Source organism: Populus euphratica, unplaced genomic scaffold (genome assembly GCF_000495115.2).
Source record: "Populus euphratica unplaced genomic scaffold, PopEup_1.0 scaffold1500.1, whole genome shotgun sequence".
NCBI classification, from domain to species: Eukaryota; Viridiplantae; Streptophyta; class Magnoliopsida; order Malpighiales; family Salicaceae; genus Populus; species Populus euphratica.
This window is the reverse complement of record NW_011501373.1, coordinates 22,670-34,028: the sequence shown is the minus strand read 5'-3', so window position 1 is coordinate 34,028 and position 11,359 is coordinate 22,670. Positions and strand designations below refer to the sequence as shown.

At 39.0% G+C, this 11,359-nt stretch overlaps 1 pseudogene; it reads right to left on the bottom strand.

Moving 5' to 3' along the window:
- Window positions 1–461: 461 nt before the first annotated feature.
- On the bottom strand, window positions 462–10,907 carry LOC105117781 (uncharacterized; annotated as a pseudogene).
- Between the last annotated feature and the right edge of the window lie 452 nt (window positions 10,908–11,359).

The window sequence follows — 11,359 nt, the reverse complement described above, 5'->3', positions numbered from 1 at the left end:
TGACTTCAAATTCGGGTTCAAATTTATCTACTGTTCTGACGTAAACAGCATCAATTTCTTAACTTATTTGCATTATCAACCCAAATTCAAGTAGTCCAGCATCAAAAGAACCATTAAGGGCTCTTCCCATCTTTAAGCTCTAATTGTAGGCAAATAAGCACCCTTGAACCAATTTGAAACTGATTGCCAAATTTTAACTCCGACGCAGCTTCAATCATTACAATCTGACTCGTCAAGGTCCTTTGTAGTTGTTTCGCTCTCGCTCTTGTCATTGGACCATCTGAATCCTCTTGCATATTTGATGTACCTTTACCACATGGATTATCATTCCCATGATGCACATCATCAGCCCCGGGTTGATAATGATTTGTCCTCAAATCATAATCGTCGTCATCATCCAAGTATGGAGTCAAGTCTTTCACATTAAAAGTAGCTGATACATTGTAATCACCAGGAACATCTACCTTATACGCATTATCATTCACCTTCTCTATAATCCGAAATGGACCATCAGCTCTTGGCATCAACTTGGACTTGCGTTTGCTTGGAAATCTACCCTTACTAAGATGAATCCAAACAAGTTCACCAGGTTCAAACCTAACCATTTTCCGCCCCTTGTTAGCTTGTTTAGCATACTTTGTTGTTTTCTCCTCAATATGTAATCGAACCTGCTCATGTAGTTTCTTCATCAATTCTGCCTTTCTAATTCCATCCATAGATGTCCTCTCATCAATTGGAATATGAACAAGATCAATAGGAACACAAGGATTAAAGCCATACACGACCTCAAATGGTGAAAATTTTGTAGCCCCATGCACACTACGATTATATGCAAACTCCACAATAGGCAAACAAGTATCCCAACTCTTCAAATTCTTATGTATAACAGCTCGTAACAAAGAAGATAAAGTTCGGTTTACTACCTCAGTTTGTCCATCAGTTTGTGGATGACATGCCGTACTGAAAAGTAACTTCGTTCCTAGCTTCCTCCAAAGAGTCTTCCAAAAGTAGCTTAAGAACTTTGTATCACGATCAGAGACAATGCTTTTAGGAACTCCATGCAAACGAACAATCTCTTGAAAGAACAAATCTGCTACATGTACAGCATCGTCAGCTTTGTTGCAAGGAATGAAATGGGACATTTTGGAGAATCGATAAACCACAACCATTATTGAATCCTTTCCACGTTGTGTTCTTTGTAACCCCAGTACAAAGTCCATGCTAACATCCATCCACGGTTGCTCTGGAATAGGCAACGACATATACAGCCCATATGCATTCTCTTTACCCTTAGCTTTCTTGCAAATAGCACATCTCTCAATCACCTTGTGCACATCCCGTAACATGCTAGGCCAAAAGAAATGTTCTTTCAGCAACTCATAAGTCTTCTTCTCCCCAAAATGACCACTAAGACCACCACCATGAGCCTCTCGCACAAGCAACTCCCGTAATGAACCTGAAGGAATACACATTCTGCCCATTTTGAACAAGTAACCTTCATGCATAAAGAACCCATCACAAGCTCCCTTTGCACATTCGGTAACCACATTAGCAAAGTAGGAATCATTAGCGTATTGATCCTTCACTTGTTCAAAACCCATCAGCCTCGCATTCAACATAGAGATCAGTGCATACCTCCTAGAAAGAGCATCAGCAACCACATTAACTTGCCCTTTCTTGTACTTTATGACATAAGGAAATGACTCCGTAAACTCCACCCATTTAGCATGTCTTCGATTCAGCTTGCTTTGCTCCTTAAGATACTTCAAGGATCCATGATCAGTATGAATAACGAATTCTTTTGGCAACAAGTAGTGCTGCCATACCTCCAGAGCTCGAATCAAAGCATAGAACTCCTTGTCGTAAATAGAGTAGTTCAAACGTGCTCCATTTAACTTTTCACTGAAGAATGCAATCGGCCTTTTTTCTTGCATCAAAACAGCCCCAATTCCAACTCCGGAAGCATCACACTCTATTTCAAATGTTTTAGCAAAGTCTGGAAGTGCTAAAACTGGAGCAGTACACAACTTTTCTTAAATTAGCTCAAAAGCTTTCTGAGCATCTGCACTCCATCTAAACTCGTTTCCTTTTTTCAAGCATTCTGTCATAGGAGCAACAATAGAGCTGAAATCTTTCACAAATCGCCTGTAGAAAGAAGCTAAACCATGAAAACTCCTCACATTAGCGATACTAGCAGGTTTTGGCCAGTCCCGAATTGCCTCAATTTTCTCCTCATCAACCTTAACTCCCTTGCTAGAGATAATATATCCAAGAAACACGACACTTTCTTTACAGAAGTAACACTTTGTGAGTTTCCCATACAACTTAGAATCTCGCAAAGTTTCAAACACAACTCTAAGATGCTTCACATAATCATCAAAGGTCTTGCTATACACTAGGATATCGTCAAAATATACTACAACAAACAGCCCAATATACTTCCTCAAAACATGATTCATAAGCCTCATAAATGTACTAGGCGCATTAGATAACCCAAACGGCATTACCATCCATTCATATAACCCCTGTTTAGTTTTAAATGCTGTTTTCCATTCATCTCCCTCTTTCATTCTAATTTGGTGATAACCACTCATCAAATCGACTTTAGAAAACAATGCAGCACCATGCAACTCATCAAGTCTGGGTATAGGAAATCGATACTTAACTCTTATTTTGTTGATAGCACAGCTGTCCATACACATCCTTATGGTACCATCTTTCTTTGGTACAAGCAAAGTAGGTACGGAACATGGACTAAGTGATTCTCGAACATAGCCCTCTCTACAAGCTCACCAACCTGCCTTTGAATCTCTTTTGCTTCCGCTGGATTATATCTGTATGCTGGTCTATTAGGAAGTGAAGCTCCCGGCACCAAATCAATTTGATGGTCAATTCCACGAATAGGCGGTAACCCTTTAGGTAATTCATCTGGAAACACATCTTTAAATTCTTCTAGCAATTCCTTAATCTGTGTTGGTAAGTCCAGTCCTTCTACTTGTAGCAATTGCTTTGCCCAGAACATGAAAACAACCCCCGTCGAAGTTAATGCCTGTTTGATATCGGCTTTTTTGGCTAACAACAGCCCCTTACGTGATTGCACCTCCTTTTGTTGGCTTCGTAACTGATCCTCTCTAACCTGTTGAGAACTCAATGGTAACAAGTTCACCTTCTTTCCATTCAGCATGAAAGAATAAGTGTTCTTTCGTCCATTGTAGGTCACATCCTTATCAAACTGCCATGGACGACCCAGTCACACAAAACCTCGTCATGATAGGTTTTAATGGAAAAGGGCATAAGAACTTGCTTTGTCACCCGAATCTCCCCATTCTCATTCAGCCATCGCAAACTATACGGTCTGGGATGTGGAATGGTAGTTAAGCCCAATTTCTCCACCAAGGTAGTTGACGCAACATTAGTGCAACTTCCATTATCAATGATCATCCCACACACCTTATCTCGAATCTGACATCGAGTATGAAAGATGTTCTCACGTTGCTCAGCACTAACATCAACTTGTGCATTTAGAACCCGTTGCACAACCAACAAATCTCCCTTCACTGGTTCGAAATCCTCTTCCTGTTCCATTTGTGCCTCATCTTCATCTTCAGTTTCAGCCTCATCTCCACTGATCAGCTCTCCATGATCCCCATGCAATATCATTACCCTTTTATTTGGACATTCTGAAGCAATGTGCCCATGTCCTAAGCACTTGAAGCACTTGATGTCTCGTGACCTCCTTGGATGTGGAGGTTCTGTCACCTTCTCCTTTCCCTTTAAAGAATCAGAACTGGTATTCCCCTTGCTGACCTCCACCTTCTCATCTCGTTTAGGTGTGCTCCATGTTCGAGTAGGCGTAGATCTGTCCCTTGTCGTACTTGACGTAGTTACACTAGTTCGGACACCTCCTCGTTTCTGCTGCCTCTCTACACGACTTGCAAGCTTTATAACATCCTCAAGGAAGATGTACGGTTGCAATTCAACCACATTAGCTATATCCTTCCTCAACCCTCCAAGAAATCTAGCTATTGTTTGTTCTTGGGGTTCCATCAATTCACATCGAATCTGTAGCAACTCAAACTCTTTCACATACTCTTCCACGCTTAAAGATCCTTGTCGCAAAGTCTGAAGTCTGATGTATAGCTCTTGTTTATAGTAATCAGGAACAAATCTCTTCTTCATCACTCTTTTCATAGTTGCCCACGTTCTAATCTCCTCTTCTCCATCCCTTCTCCTCTGAATCTTTAAGTTTTCCCACCATAAAAGAGCATAATCTGTAAACTCAAGTGCTGCCACCTTGCACTTCCTTTCTTCAGAATATTCATACCATTCGAACACCTTTTCAATCTTCTGAATCCATTCCAAGTATTGCTCAGGTGAACTACTTCCTCGAAACGGTGGAATCTTAAGTTTAAGACCACTAAGAGGATTATTATTCTGTCTTCTTGGTCTGCCCCTGTCGTCGGCCTCATCATCCCCATTTGGATCTCCATCAGCTTCTACAAAATCATTTCGTGGCACCCTAAGTGCTTGCCTCTGCTGGGGTTGCAAATTATTTCTTTGCATCATTTGCATAAGGGTATGCAACTGTTCACGAATTCCAGTCATTTCATCCCGAATCTCAGCATGAGATCGCTGTAAGCCCATAACCTGTGGTTGTTCTAAACTTAACCCTCTTGGCAAATCTTCTTTATCTCCAGCAATAATTAAGTTTATCAATTGCAATTCCAGCAAGCCTTTCTTCTGTTTCTAGCTCTTGCCTTAGATCGCAACTGATGCTCTGATACCAGATGTTGTGCCGTGAATGATTTAAAAATCGGCAACAATGAATCTGACGAAAATGGATGAAGGATGTGTCTGGTTGTATTGTCTTTCTTTTGGTGTTTAGGCTAGATTATAGTATTTTTAAGGTAAAAAAAAATGAAGGATAAACTAGAGTGATACTTTGATAAGTCGATCTGGACGCCACAAAGATCAATCTAGGATTTTGACGCCACACTCTTTGTGATTGAAGAGTGATAAGTCAGGTAGGGTTCTTCACAAATCAATGTGGAAGAATAACTCTTAATTCTCGGAATTAAGTTCAAATCTTGGCCAAAAGTTGTTTATTACATATTCTGATGCCATATTTATAATGGAACATCCCTCCACACTTAGAAAAATTCAACATGACAGAAATGAAGCCCAAAACGTGGACTTTGACAAAGTAACCAGACAAATTACACTAGCACACATTTTCTAACTTTAATTGAAACATAAACAGACCAAATTTAAAATGGCTATAACTTCTTGCACAAAAGTCCAATGCAATCATTGTTGGACAATCTGGAAAGATCACGTTCTGAACTTGAAATCCACCTAGATTAGTCTTGTTTTCACATGCAATGGATGACTTCAAATTCGGGTTCAAATTTATCTACTGTTCTGACGTAAACAACATCAATTTCTTAACTTATTTGCATTATCAACCCAAATTCAAGTAGTGCAGCATCAAAAGAACCATTAAGGGCTCTTCCCATCTTTAAGCTCCAATTGTAGGCAAATAAGCACCCTTGAACCAATTTGAAACTGATTGCCAAATTTTAACTCCGACGCAGCTTCAATCATACCAATCTGACTCGTCAAGGTCCTTTGTAGTTGTTTCGCTCTCGCTCTTGTCATTGGACCATCTGAATCCTCTTGCATATTTGATTTACCTTTACTAGATGGATTATCATTCCCATGATGCACATCAGAACTTAAATTGCAAGGGCAAAAAGATGACCAAAATTAGAAAAGAGATGTCGGTGCAATCCAAACCGGAACACTGTTCGGTAATTTGGTCATATTTGGAGCTATAGAACTCAGATTTAGGTCTAATTTATATGGATGGAAAGGTAAGACATAGGCCTACAACTTTCATATGGAGCCCAAGATGTAAAAAGGTCATTTTCAAGTTCAAATTGTAGCAACAACAAAGAAGCCCGAATCTGTCCTCCAGCCCGAGCACTATTCAGTATTTTGGCCATATATGGAGTTCTAGAAGTCCAAATGAGCTGAATGTTTTACACAAGAAATCTGAGACAATTGCCTACAGCTTTCATCTTTTTAAGTGGCTCCAATTTTGACGTTATCAATGACGTTTTGGGCAGACAAGAGAAGATAAGGATTGTCACCAAGTCAAGAGTTGGCCACCCACTCATCAATTAGTTATCAAATCAATAGTTCCCAATTTTGGCCTATAAAAGGAGGTATTTGCCATGCATTTAGGCATCTTGGTTTCCAGATCAAGATCATGCTCTTCCTTTCTCTCTTTGTATTTTTTGGATTGCTTATGCTTTGCTTTCAAGTTTATGTCTTTCATTTCCTTTCATTTTCTTAGTTAACTTTTATCTTATTTATGTTTTCATTTTGTTTATTTATTTTTCTTTCTTTCATTATGTCTAGCTAAGTTTATTATGTCAAGGTGAAAAGGTTACACTAATGGTGTAAGAATAAGTATAGTGTAAACTCAATATGGACTTTAATAATACTAACATGTTTTATATTTGTTATCTTGTTCACTCTTTAATACTTTGCTTATTAAATGACTAGTCTTGATTTATGTTGTATAACACTTGGTACATGTTATGCCGTGAATGATTCAAAAATCGGCAACAATGAATCTGACGAAAATGGATGAAGGATGGGTCTGGTTGTATTGTCTTTCTTTTGGTGTTTAGGCTAGATTATAGTATTTTTAAGGTAAATAAAAATGGAGGATAAACTAGAGTGATACTTTGATAAGTCGATCTGGACGCCACAAAGATCAATCTAGGATTTTGACGCCACACTCTTTGTGATTGAAGAGTGATAAGTCAGGTAGGGTTCTTCACAAATCAATTTGGAAGAATAACTCTTAATTCTCGGAATTAAGTTCAAATATTGACCAAAAGTTGTTTATTACATATTCTGATGCCATATTTATAATGGAACATCCTTCCACACTTAGGAAAATTCAACATGACAACAATCAAGCCTAAAAATTGGACTTTGACAAAGTAACCAGACAAATTAAACTAGCACACATTTTCTGACTTTAATTGAAACATAAACAGACCAAATTTAAAATGGCTATAACTTCTTGCACAAAAGTCCAATGCAATCATGGTTGGACAATCTGGAAAGATCACGTTCGGAACTTGAAATCCACCAAGATTAGTCTTGTTTTCACATGCAATGGATGACTTCAAATTTGGGTTCAAATTCATCTACTGTTCTGACGTAAACAGCATCAATTTCTTAACTTATTTGCATTATCAACCCAAATTCAAGTAGCCCAGCATCAAAAGAACCATTAAGGGCTTTTCCCATCTTTAAGCTCCAATTGTAGGCAAATAAGCACCCTTGAACCAATTTGAAACTGATTGCCAAATTTTAACTCCGGTGCAGCTTCAATCATTCCAATCTGACTCGTCAAGGTCCTTTGTAGTTGTTTCGCTCTCGATCTTGTCATTGGACCATCTGAATCCTCTTGCATATTTGATTTACCTTTACGAGATGGATTATCATTCCCATGATGCACATCATCAGCCCCGGGTTGATAATGATTTGTCCTCAAATCATAATCGTCGTCATCATCCAAGTATGGAGTCAAGTCTTTCACATTAAAAGTAGCTGATACATTGTAATCACCAGGAAGATCTACCTTATACGCATTATCATTCACTTTCTCTATAATCCGGAATGGACCATCAGCTCTTAGCATCAACTTGGACTTGCGTTTGCTTGGAAATCTGCCCTTACTAAGATGAATCCAAACAAGATCACCAGGTTCAAACCTAACCATTTTTCGCCCCTTGTTAACTTGTTTAGCATACTTTGTTGTTTTCTCCTCAATATGTAATCGAACCTGCTCATGTAGTTTCTTCATCAATTCTGCCTTTCTAATTCCATCCATAGATGTCCTCTCATCAATTGGAACATGAACAAGATCAATAGGAACACAAGGATTAAAGCGATACACGACCTCAAATGGTGAAAATTTTGTAGCCCCATGCACACTACGATTATATGCAAACTCCACAATAGGCAAACAAGTATCCCAACTCTTCAAATTCTTATGTATAACAGCTCGTAACAAAGAAGATAAAGTTCGGTTTACTACCTTAGTTTGTCCATCAGTTTGTGGATGACATGCCGTACTGAAAAGTAACTTCGTTCCTAGCTTCCTCCAAAGAGTCTTCTAAAAGTAGCTTAAGAACTTTGTATCACGATCAGAGACAATGCTTTTAGGAACTCCATGCAAACAAACAATCTCCTGAAAGAACAAATCAGCTACATGTACAGCATCGTCAGTTTTGTTGCAAGGAATGAAATGGGACATTTTGGAGAATCGATCAACCACAACCATTATTGAATCCTTTCCACGCTGTGTTCTCGGTAACCCCAGTACAAAGTCCATGCTAACATCCATCCACGGTTGCTCTAGAATAGGCAACGACATATACAGCCCATATGCATTCTCTTTACCCTTAGCTTTCTTGCAAATAGCACATCTCTCAATCACCTTGTGCACATCCCGTAACATGCTAGGCCAAAAGAAATGTTCTTTCAGCAACTCATAAGTCTTCTTCTCCCCAAAATGACCACTAAGACCACCACCATGAGCCTCTCGCACAAGCAACTCCCGTAATGAACCTGAAGGAATACACATTCTGCCCATTTTGAACAAGTAACCTTCATGCATAAAGAACCCATCACAAGCTCCCTTTGCACATTCGGTAACCACATTAGCAAAGTAGGAATCATTAGCATATTGATCCTTCACCTGTTCAAAACCCATCAGCCTTGCATTCAACATAGAGATCAGTGCATACCTTCTAGAAAGAGCATCAGCAACCACATTAACTTGCCCTTTCTTGTACTTTATGACATAAGGAAATGACTCCATAAACTCCACCCATTTAGCATGTCTTCGATTCAGCTTGCTTTGCCCCTTAAGATACTTCAAGGATTCATGATCAGTATGAATAACGAATTCTTTTGGCAATAAGTAGTGCTGCCATACCTCCAGAGCTCGAATCAAAGCATAGAACTCCTTGTCGTAAATAGAGTAGTTCAAACGTGCTCCATTTAACTTTTCACTGAAGAATGCAATCGGCCTTTTTTCTTGCATCAAAACAGCCCCAATTCCAACTCTAGAAGCATCACACTCTATTTCGAATGTTTTAGCAAAGTCTGGAAGTGCTAAAACTAGAGCAGTACACAACTTTTCTTTAATTAGCTCAAAAGCTTTCTGCGCATCTGCACTCCATCTAAACTCATTCCTTTTTTTCAAGCATTCTGTCATGGGAGCAACAATAGAGCTGAAGTCTTTCAAAAATCGCCTGTAGAAAGAAGCTAAACCATAAAAACTCCTCACATCAGCGATACTAGCAGGTTTTGGCCAGTCCCGAATTGCCTTAATTTTCTCCTCATCAACCTTAACTCCCTCACTAGAGATAATATATCCAAGAAACACGACACTTTCTTTACAGAAGTAACACTTTGTGAATTTCCCATACAACTTAGAATCTCACAAAGTTTCAAACACAACTCTAAGATGCTTCACATGATCATCAAAGGTCTTGCTATACACTAGGATATCATCAAAATATACTACAACAAACAGCCCAATATACTTCCTCAAAACATGATTCATAAGCCTCATAAATGTACTAGGCGCATTAGATAACCCAAACGACTTTACCATCCATTCATATAACCCCTATTTAGTTTTAAATGTTGTTTTCCATTCATCTCCCTCTTTCATTCTAATTTGGTGATAACCATTCATCAAATCGACTTTAGAAAACAATGTAGCACCATGCAACGCATCAAGCAAATCATCAAGTCTGGGTATAGGAAATCGATACTTAACTGTTATTTTGTTGATAGCACGGCTGTCCATACACATCCTCATGGTACCATCTTTCTTTGGTACAAGCAAAGTAGGTACGGAACATGGACTAAGTGATTCTCGAACATAGCCCTTCTCTACAAGCTCACCAACCTGCCTTTGAATCTCTTTTGCTTCCGCTGGATTACATCTGTATGCTGGTCTATTAGGAAGTGAAGCTCCCGGCACCAAATCAATTTGATGCTCAATTCCACGAATAGGCGGTAACCCTTTAGGTAATTCATCTGGAAACACATCTTTAAATTCTTCTAGCAATTCCTTAATCTGTGCTGGTAAGTCCAGTCCTTCTACTTGTAGCAATTGCTTTGCCCAGATCATGAAAACAACCCCCGTCGAAGCTAATGCCTATTTGATGTCTCCTTTTTTGGCTAACAATAGCCCTTTACGTGATTGCACCTCTTTTTGTTGGCTTCGTAACCAATCCTTTCTAACCTATTGATAGCTCAATGGTAACAAGTTCACCTTCTTTCCATTTAGCATAAAATAATAAGTGTTCTTTCATCCATTGTAGGTCACTTCCTTATCAAACTGCCATGGATGACCCAACAACAAATGGCTAGTTGACATCGACGCAACGTCACACAAAACCTTGTCATGATATATTTTAATAGAAAAAAGTACAAAAACTTGCTTTGTCACCCAAATCTCCCTATTCTCATTCAGCCATTTCAAACTATACGGTCTGGGATATGGAATGGTAGTTAAACCTAATTTCTCCACCAAGGTAGTTGACGCAACATTAGTGCAACTTTCATTATCAATAATCATCACACACACCTTATCTCAAATTTGACATCGAGTATTAAAGATGTTCTCACGTTGCTCATCACTAACGTCAATTTGTGCATTTAGAACACGTTGCACAACCAACAAAATCTCCCTTCACTTATTCAAAATCTTCTTCTTGTTCAGCCATTTGTACCTCATCTTCATCTTCAGTTTCAACCTCATCTCCACTAATCAGCTCTCTATAATCCCCATGCAAAATCATCACGCTTTTATTTAGACATTCTAAAGCAATGTGCCCATGTCTTAAGCACTTGAAGTACTTGATGTCCCGAAACCTCCTAGGATGTTGAGGTTTTGTCACCTTCTCCTTTCCCTTTAAAGAATTAGAATTGGTATTCCCCTTGTTAAACTCCACCTTCTCTTCTCGTTTAGGTGTGCTCCATGTTCGTGTAGGCGTAGATACAACCCTTGTCGTGCTTGACGTAGTTACACCAGTTTGGACACCTTCTCATTTATATTGCCTCTCTACTCGAGTTGCAAGCTTTATAACATCCTCAAGGAAGATGTACGATTGCAATTCAACAACATTAGCTATATCCTTCCTCAACCCTACAAGAAATCTAGCTATTGTTTGCTCTTAGGGTTCCATCAATTCACATCGAATCAGTAGCAACTCAAAATCTTTCACATACTCTTCCACGCTTAAAGATCCTT